This window comes from Asterias amurensis, chromosome 8 (genome assembly GCF_032118995.1).
Source record: "Asterias amurensis chromosome 8, ASM3211899v1".
Taxonomy (NCBI): Eukaryota; Metazoa; Echinodermata; class Asteroidea; order Forcipulatida; family Asteriidae; genus Asterias; species Asterias amurensis.
Window position 1 is genome coordinate 6,432,754 of NC_092655.1, and position 10,175 is coordinate 6,442,928.

At 39.1% G+C, this 10,175-nt stretch overlaps 1 long non-coding RNA gene across 1 annotated transcript; it reads right to left on the reverse strand.

Annotated features, from left to right (window-relative positions):
* Positions 1–489: 489 nt before the first annotated feature.
* Positions 490–4,438, reverse strand: LOC139940725 (uncharacterized). The gene is made up of 3 exons (XR_011786499.1): positions 4,334–4,438; positions 2,232–2,375; positions 490–905 (listed from the first exon to the last, which is right to left on the reverse strand). It is a non-coding gene; the product is annotated as an uncharacterized lncRNA (long non-coding RNA).
* Positions 4,439–10,175: the final 5,737 nt, after the last annotated feature.

Genomic DNA, 10,175 nt, shown 5'->3' on the forward strand with positions numbered 1-10,175 from the left:
AGTAGATAGTCAGATAGTCAGTAAAAGGTAGGTCAGATTGATAAAAGGTAGGTTTTATGTGAAGTTTTGCATCACTGAGTACAAAGGGTAAGAGCTGGGGAGTAACCTGCAATGGAATGGCATCCTGTCCAGGAAAATTGTTTTCAGTCGTTTAATGCCAAGGAAACCGGATATAAACACCGGCCGGGTGAGCCACATTGGCTTTGGACAGAACCCACCATTCAAACCCACAGCCCCGATGACTTGGACTCTTTGGTATTAAATTGTCAAAGACCAGTCTTCTCACTTGGTGTATCTCAACAAATGCATAAAATAATAAACCCTTAAAAATTTGAGCTCAATTGGACATCGAAGTTGCGAGAGAATAATGGAAGAAAAACGCCCTTGTTGCACAAGTTGTGTGCATTCAGATGCTTGATATGAGAACTCAAAATCAGATTATGAGGTCTTGTAATCAAATTCAAATGTTTAGTGGAAACTTACCTCTGTCTCGTAAACTACGTCGCTTCATAGACAGCCGTTCATCACAATGTTTTATACTTTCAACAGCTCTCCATTACTCGTTACCAAGTAAGTTTTTATGCTAAGAATTATGTCCACTGCCTTTAACCACTCGGCCCTGACACCCTACAAATGGCTTGTACCTCATTTAAGTGTTCCAACAGTTGCTGTCTCTGTTGTCTCCATTTGAGGTTTTCAGTCTCCAATCTCTGAGCAGATTGCTGGAGTTGCTGTTGTAGTTCAGCTTGGCTCTGATGAGACGCCTCCAGTGCCTGGTGGAGATGAGATGACGCATCTCATCTGCTTGGGTGTGGTTCTCTTCTTGTAGGCCGTTCAGGGAGATGGCCATGTGGTGGATGTCGTTGGATTGAGAGATGAGCTTGGAATCGAGTTGACAGCGGTAACTGTTGGGGGAAGGAAGGGCAAAGTACAAGGAATGTAATGTTATGCCATGGTTGGTTTTGTCTGTCTTGTCCTTGTTGTGTGATTTGAAAAGATGACACAAAGATGGCATGGTGATTGCAAGATGATCGTTTGATGACGGCACAAACCTGAGTGATGATTGTACGATGACACATATGGCACTAAGATCACACAATGGGGATACAAATATGGCTAAAGAATGTACAAGATCATCGTACATGGCACGATGATCGTACAACAATGACGACACAAAGATGGCACGATGGTGGTACAATGATGACACAAAGATGGCGGTACAATGACGTCACAAAGATGGCACGATGGTGGTACAATGACGACACTAAGATAGCATGATGATTGTACAATGACTGCACAAAGATAGAATGATGATCGTTTGATGACGGCACAAAGATGTGTGATGATTGTAGGATGACGGCACATGGCACCATGAGGATACAAATAGGGCTAAAGAATGTTTGATGACGGCACAAAGGTGGCACAATGACCGTTTAATGCCAGCACAAAGATGGCATGAAGATCCTATTATAACTGCACAATGACAGCAAGAAGATGTCATAATGATCGTACTTTGACGACACATAGAAGGCACAATGATCGACCAATGGAATTACGTCACAAAGATGGAAATGTGATCGTAAAATGATGATACAAAGATGGCAAAATAACTGAATGATGATGGTACAAAGTCGGCAAGATAATAGTACAATAAAGGCACCAAGATGTGTGATAATTGTACGATGACGGCACATGGCGCTATGATCACACCATGAGGATACAAATATGGCTAAAGAAGATGATCATACAATGACAACACAAAGATGGCATGATGGTGGTACAATGACGGCACAAAGATGGCAAAATGATCATATGATGACAGCACAAACACGGCAAAATAATTGAATGATGATGGCACAAAGTCGGCGCGATAATAGTGCAATGAAGGCACAAAAACTGCACAATGACAGCACAGAGAATACTTGATGATCGAACGATGATGGCACAAAAATGGCACAATGATAATATGATGACATCAGAAAATTATAGCCTAAAGATCATACGATATGACTAGGACTATATAATGGCATTTTCATAGCTAAAATTTGGCATGATCACAGCACAATGAAAAAATAAAAAAGCTCAATGATGGCACAATGTCTACACAATGATAAAATAATAAGGGAAAATGCCATTTCATAATTAAATAACATTGACAGCCTGTCTGCATTCTATCTCAAAACCCCTGTACTGACATGGCTCTATATTAAAACTGAACTCATCCTACAAACCTTTTTGCTTCTCGTCCAGCTTTTGTTTGTTCTCCCTAAAGACTATTTTCAGTTCTTGATCATGGACCATTAGACATTGGTGAGGGTGGGCAGTTGAGACAGAAGATGTGTTACTAGCTGAACAGCAGCTGTAAGACATTGCTCCTGTAAAGTCAATACAAACAAATGAGGAATAAATGTGCTGTTATTAATAAAAAACAATAAAAAAAACAAAAACATTAAGGGCACTGAACACTATCCCCTATTTGTGTTGGTAATCACTCAAAATAAATGTTAGCCTAAAACTTGCTTGGTAATGAGCAATGTAGTCAGGTAGTTGCGATGTAACCCTCCTCCCGGCGGCCGCCGGGAGGCGAGTTACGTTATCGCAACTACGTCGGGTACGAGCAATGGATAGCTGTTGTTATAAAGCGGCTCCCTCTGAAGCAACATAGCTCTTGAAAAAGAGGTAATTTCACACTCCAATAAAAAAAACTTTAGCTGAAGCCTTTCTATGCATCTGAATTTGCAGCGGTCAACCACTTCTATATCATAACCAGTTACTGATCATAACTGGTAAATAACAAACTTTTCCCACGCAGGCCATGTATCACAGAGTGAAATAAAGTTAGCGAAATTACTCCAGATCTAACGGTAACAGAGTAACATAATATAATTTGTGTATGGCCAGAGTGCCTGTATAGTACTTTAAATTTGTTCTTGTAAGATAACAACTTTTTATTTTGAGTGGCTAAACCGCGCCCCAAAATTCCTTAAACTTGGTGAGCCATCTTATAGTATGCAAAGAAGTAATGTGACTTCAACTAAGGTTGTGATTGGTTAAGCTGTGGATAATTTTGAACAATGAATATTCATGAGCAGGCTTCAGCGAGCAGGGAAAAAAAGGAAAGGGGAAACACAAATAAAATTCCTAAGTTTCTTTTCTGGTTTGGGAGGTTGTGTAGACCCAATGGGAATAGAATATAATTTTTGGCACTCGACATCTTAGCTTCTTGAGGAGAGGGTGTGAATCCAGCCTCTCAGTTTTAATTTTTTTATTAGCGATATTTTATATGTAGCGATATTGAGCAGAACTCCGAGAAAGCCAGGATTCACCAAAAAGTTAACCATTAACCTGTAAGTTAAATTTTGTGTTAAATATTGTTAAATTTAAAGTGAAACATTGCATTTATTGTAGTTTTAGAGAATTGATTTTATTTACTGTCACTGGAAGAAAGTTGTCCAATCTTTAACAATGCAACAAGTATGTGATTCAAGACGGGCGAGTTAGCCAACCAAATTTATAATTATTTTACTCTATTCTGCGAATGGGCCCAAGTGGAACAAAGGCTTCCGCCTCGTTAATGAGGAGTCGAAATCGGGGAGCCATCAGTTTGCGCAAGAGCAGTGATCTCGCGAGAGCACTATCTTAGCGCGTGGGGCCGATTTAACGACTTGTCCACATGTCTACTGAGAAATCAGTTAAATTATTCCTTTTGTGTTTTTGTAACAATAATATTAATATGAGATAACTTGTTGTAAATAGAGCAAGTAGTTAGAATGGTGTTCATTTATGTACAGGGCTTGTGCTTTGGGAGTACTTGAGAAGTTGAAGGTGGACTGGGATCTCACCGCGACGTGAACCCACTACGTACCGTTACTTATTAGAGTAAGACCGATTCATACATCCTGCGAATGTGAATGCGAAGCGAAACTGCGGTGACCCAACAATCGGTACGCACCCCATTTCCCTCTGTCTGTGAGTGTCAGTGTGGCGCAATGAAGTTCTCATCGGCTCGCACGAAGCATTCACAAGAAGTATGAACCGGCTTTAGTAGATGAGAAGGACGTAAAGTAAATGAGAGAACTTGTTAATGTTGTTGAAAGTAAAATGTAAATAAACTTGTAAATATAAATGAGAAGCGTCACCAGTTTTCGTGTGTGTGTGTCGAGGGGGCGGGTGCACCTACCTAACTAAGCCTTGTTTATACTTGAGAGGAGTCCTGGCTGTGCATGCTGGGATGTGATTTTCAATAATTATAATTTTTATAAATAATCAAGCCCAATTCTCCCAATATTTATGCCATCGTTAGAGATAATAAAATGAAAAATTTCCAACTCACTTTTATTCTGCGTGCATGGGGCGAGAATTTACTGGTTGATGGAAGAAGATTCGAGGTTATTTCGTAGAATTATTGGAGAACATTCATAAAAATCATTAATCTTTCTTTTATAAAGTATTTCTGTAGAAAAGCCTGCCAATTGAGGGCGCCGTCTACATTTCCACTTGAGCCTCTTTCACAAAATTAGAGACTTTTTCACCAAAGTTGAGACTTTTTCACAAAAGTATGAACGTTATAGGAATTTATTACTAACACAAAAAATTGTTAACAGCTTTAATGAAACTGGGCCCTGGATATGTGTCAGCTAGGCTTTGCCATCAAGCTAAAAAAAACCCACAAAAAACAAAATTTTCGCATGTTCTGTTGCCCACTATAATTTATGCATAAAATCTCGTAACTTGTTTCAACCAATCACGTGCTGTCAATTTCTTTTTGACAGCTTCACGCACGCGCAACGCGAACAAAAGACTTTTACGTCATCATATCGGAGGTCAAGCATTCCACGTGTCTTGGTGGTCGTCTGCTCCGCATTACACACACGTGGTGGTGTTTTGACCACTTTTTCTGTACCAACTCGACCAATGAGGTTTACTAACGTAAAGTGCCCGGGACGTGAAAAGAGTTGACGCAAGATTTTTCCTAAACTCATCTATTTCTTATGGTCAAGTTGGAAGTTGTTTTGCTCCGTGCATCATCAGGAGAGGGAAGGACTACCCTATAGAGTATGCTGGTACTTTATTTTTCTTCATTTGAGGACAGTTTGCCATAAATTCTGAACATTTACTTGTGTTGACTGTCAGTGTTTTGTGCAAGTGGGCGTTCCGTGGCTACAAAAGAACAACACGCGTACAGACAGCAAGTTATGCACATGTGTGGACAGTTTTCTACGTGGACCATGCCCTTGTCAAAGAGTTCAATTTGAATGTTTCTGCTCTTCTTCAAACACTTTGGACGTTGTTTCTGTGAGGATGGAGTCATGAAGGCATGGTTTTGTAAAATTGTGTCACTTCAAAGAGGGAACAGCAAGAGATTTCCATTGGAAAATTACAGGTAAAGCTTTTTTTTAAAGTTTTTTATTTTGTATTTTGCCGAGTCCATTTTTAATACAGAATGTTTCGAATGTTTTTTCAGTTGTGAATGTCATGAACAGGCACATAACAACTCGAATTCCAGCCAAGTTTGTTGAACATTTTTGAGTACAGGCAATTCGGCACTTTTTCTGTTTTTTCGTATTTTGTTGTTTGTATTTTCCGCATTTTTGTCCCCAACATATTTCGGTGAAGAGCGCCCTCAGTGGCAAATGCACGTCCAGTTGTCGTCTGCTCGTTTCCCAACCCAATAAATTGCTGTTTATCTAACTGACTGACACTCTCTTATGTTGTTTACCGGCACCCAATGATCTTTTTTTTTTGGTCGGAAGTTTTTTGGTTTCATCTGCTCATTATGCAATAATATGAGACATTAAATGTCTCAAAATACAGCATAAATGTATGCTGTATTTTGTTGTGAAACTTTCGTCAACGAAGAAGCGTTTGGAGCGCTTCATCTGTCAACTCAAACATAAATCACTATAAATTAACTCTTTACGAGTGTAGTCCTGTTATTGTGATACCGTAATCATTTTTCTGTTTGCTGACGTTCTGTATTAAATTATTAGGCCCTAAAATGTAAAAAGTAAAAAATATCACTTAAAATAAAACAAACTCACAAAATAAAATTAATAAAACATTGAGACAAAGGAGCAATTTATTGTATCCTTGATATTACTTAGGTATGTTTTATTCAAGAAATTAGGTAATTTCTTTGTCTATTTACCTTTTATTATTGCGTCACGGGACTTTATCTCGTGGAGCCAGCTGTGATTACCAGTAATTAGAATAGCGCCCCCTTGTGTTACTTTATTGCCAACATTCTCGCTCTGATCGAACTTCGTTGTAAGATATTGTGCACATACACCAAAAATAACAAGAAAATAGACTTTGCAATATTCATTTTCTGTTTATCACTGCATTGATAACAATAAGAGTGATCGAAGGCATTCCAGGGCATTCCTTGCCAGGCAAGTTATTAACTGATTTCGGGAGAAATTTTTCATTTGTTACCACATCAAAAAAATAAATAAAAATAAATTATACATCAGTAAACGTATTGGGATATAGGGCCTACCCCCATTTCTTTATTTTAAAAGATGATATAAATCAGCCAGTGCAATCTCCGAGAAATATGACGTTATGCGGTGTCAGTTTTGTCGCATGATCATAATGTCTACACAACAATGAATTTAAACCATACGTAAAATCCCATCTCCGTGTATGTTAATTATTGTTAAATATTGGTTTATTCTGCTTTGTACAGTTAAATGCGAGGTTTGTAACGAATAGATAAAACAGAACAGTGTGAGGAGCAAACAACACTGCTGGCACGTGAGGTCACGCGCACGATTTTACGCTACACAACAGCTATCAACCAATGAGCTGCCTCCTTTTGCCCCAGTGAGGGCGCTGTTTAGTTTAGCACCATGTGCAAAAGTCTATTGTACAAGTATCTTGCTAACCAAACCATGCAATTTCAGATATAAGAAAGTGACAATTTTGCTTTGCTACTCAGTGTGACCATTCCCTTTTGTAAACACACGATGAAAGAAGTCGTATGTTTTTTAATTCTAGGAACTATCCTGGGAACAATGGATTAGGCAAGTTTGTAAGCCTGTAACTAAAAACTTGCTAAGCATAGACAGATCATGCTTAACCAGCAAAAATGCCAGTATACACTGTAGACACCGCATCCAATTAGCGGCACACTCTTTTTTTGCTTTGTAAAGAAAATAATTCGCTAAGCAGTATTTTCTGCTCACAGCTTATAAATGATATGAATTGGTCTGTCATTTGTAGATATTGCGTCAGTTATAATGTGCTTTTGTAATCAACCATATTGAACTGTCCTATCTTAGGATTTTCTTCATTCTTCAATTAATGAAAACCTCAAGTTATGAAAACTTAAAATACCTAAAATAATAATGGTATGTTGAGTGGCTGTTTAAAGAGCAGCCGCTCCCCCTCTGTAAAGCAACTTAGTCTTGTCAAACAATACTATGTCAGACATGTGTTTCTAGTCCAAAAAGCAAACTGTAGTCCTCCGCATATAAGTCAGTGGTTTCCTTCCTTGTTGTTTGTCCACACGACTCCGTCTCGTCAGCTTTTCCAACATCGACTTCCGATAATAAAAAAGAGAGTTGGCAGAGATGATTTCTTTTGGTTAAATGATAGATGGCTTTTGTCCGATTAAATGACTTCATTTTTGGCTGTTCATTAAATATTGCCCTGTATAATAACTGAGCTATTATTTACATCATTACCGCTCATCAACCGGCAAGCGTTTGGCTATAAGCTACGGGGACCGTATCTCGAGATGGGCTCGTTAAGATAATTTGAGAGATCGAAGAGTTACCACTCGACGACGCACGCTTGGCATTAAACCCGTGATGAATCGGTAAACGGTTTATTTCATTGCCCATTAACACTAACACAAAATAGGGCTACCAAGTCTCTCTCTACTGGAGTGGCGGGAAATACACAGGATATGGGCTCTTCCCGCGCGTCACTCCATTACATTTAACTTGGCGGGCTTTATTACCTGGATTTAGTGTCATTATTTCGCGCCAAATTTATAGTATAATTTCCCCGGCGCAAGAAATGTTAGCTACATATCAAGCGGATTTTATCAATGTTCATTAATCATTTTATGGATATGATGTGGAGTGGAAGAGATCCCAGTGAAGTGGGTGATTGGAGATAGCTACTTTTGTTAGCACCCCCCGCTCTCCTCGATGTGATTTTGAAAAGTGCTCGAACGTTTCCGGAGGTTGTTGTAAGCAGAGGGCAATGTTGATAATTGTTTGGGTTTGAAGGGGCTTTTAGTGGCCTGTAAATAAACAACGAAAGACTGAACCAATGCAGCTTAAATATATCACAATTCAAATCCTTTTGTTAAGTTTTTTTGTTGAGAAATTTGTGTGAGATTAAAGTATGCTCAAAAAGTTATTGGCAACCATAGGAATGATTGACCTACATTATTTCAATTTTCTGACAATGAAACCAACGTAGGTACACTTTGTACCCTAGAAGTTACTTGCAAACCTATACGGATTGCAATTACACCCCAATATATCAATGCGCTGAGAGTTCTTACAGTTGGTCTGATAACATTATAAGTGCAACTCAATATATTTTGCTTGTATCATGTATCAATATTGTATGATAGAAGCTGAAATATTATGTACAAAAAAAAACCAGTGCTGTTGAGAGTTTCATTTTCAAAGAGCGAAAGAGGGCGCTATTGGTTAGTTTTGTAAGGCCGAGCTATTTTCTGCACGGTGAAGTACTCAGAAGTGTAGCCACAGCAACAAGTTGGCCAGAAATAAAGTTGACGTGACTCTTTACTTGTACGACCCCCTCCCAAACTTGCAAACTTTCCTTTCATAAAACGAGACGGTAAAACCGATTTGGTTTCATCAAGCATCTTTGTTTTCCAATAATCTTTGAGGGAATTCGGTTTTTATAAATGCTGTGAATTTGTCTTCGAGACAAAGTAAAAGGGTGAGAGTCAATTCTGAAGAAAAAGTATAAAACCGGGATCCAGATCTTGTAGGAGGTACATTGAAATGGCATTTCCATCTTTTGATAACCCAGTTGTAAATTTCAATGAGCTTGAAAATAGTATACACAGCACGTTAGAGAAGTAGATTAAAAGAGCATGACTTTATTTTATTGAAAGAAAAGAAAATGCTTGTTTTTGTCCGAATTCAGACAAGACGAAAGTCTGAAATATCTTGTACCTGACCCTAGCGCTAAAATGTAATTTATTAATTCAGCTAGCAGCTGCCCGAACGAGTCTTTCTTTTCCCGATTGAAACATTCCAAGGGGGATAATTATTCCCAAGTTAGAACCAGTGCCCGATTGAGAACAGAAACAATTACGGGATCGTCAAGAATAAACGACGTAGACCCTATCCTACGGGGCTTCAACTCTTCAGAAAATCCTATTAACTATCTTCCTCAGACGGAAGCGAGGACTGTGGGAGGATTTCTTTTTTTAATCATGTTCTTGGGGATTTTGTGTGTGTATGTTTCTCTCTGGTTAAAATCAAATTTCACGGTTGTTCCATCGTGGCTGCTTCAAACCCTGTTTCCTCGTATTTGTACACCGCGATTAGTGGTGCGGTACTGGTCATTACACTAATTAACGACAATTTGCGTGCGGATTATCTGTACGCTTTCACACGAGCGTATACATTACCACTTGCCCCTGGGAATCGCCGTTATTAAAATCTGACTGTATAGTCAGAAACATCAAAATCACTGCTGAGGTCGGAGACTGTGGAGGGGAGAGATTTGTGGGCGTTTCCCCCTCTCGCTCTGCGCCGTCAATAACGGCTTGCGAGCCTCACCAGACAACGGGGCTGTCCATTGATGAGCGGCACGGACCTTGGAGAATTGTGAGGGGGACAAAACGCGCCCCATCCCCCGGCTGGAGCCACCCTGGCTAGCCATCTTTGGGTTTCCCCCCTTTCTCGGTCCGATCCGCGTATTTGGTATTCATGAGTTTAGTGGGTAATTGTGGCGATTAAATCTCTAATTATCTTGTTTGTTCGATGTGATGTAGTGCCGACTAATGGGAATTATTTATCTGTTTTTTTTGTATGATGGATTTGAGCTCGATTGATCGCTGACAGTCGATTGCTTTACGTTTTTTTTTTTTTTTTTCAGAATAAGACGAAAAGACAAAAAGCAAGTTTATACACACTGCTTTGTTTTAAGTGGCTTACTAATTTACTGCTTTTGTG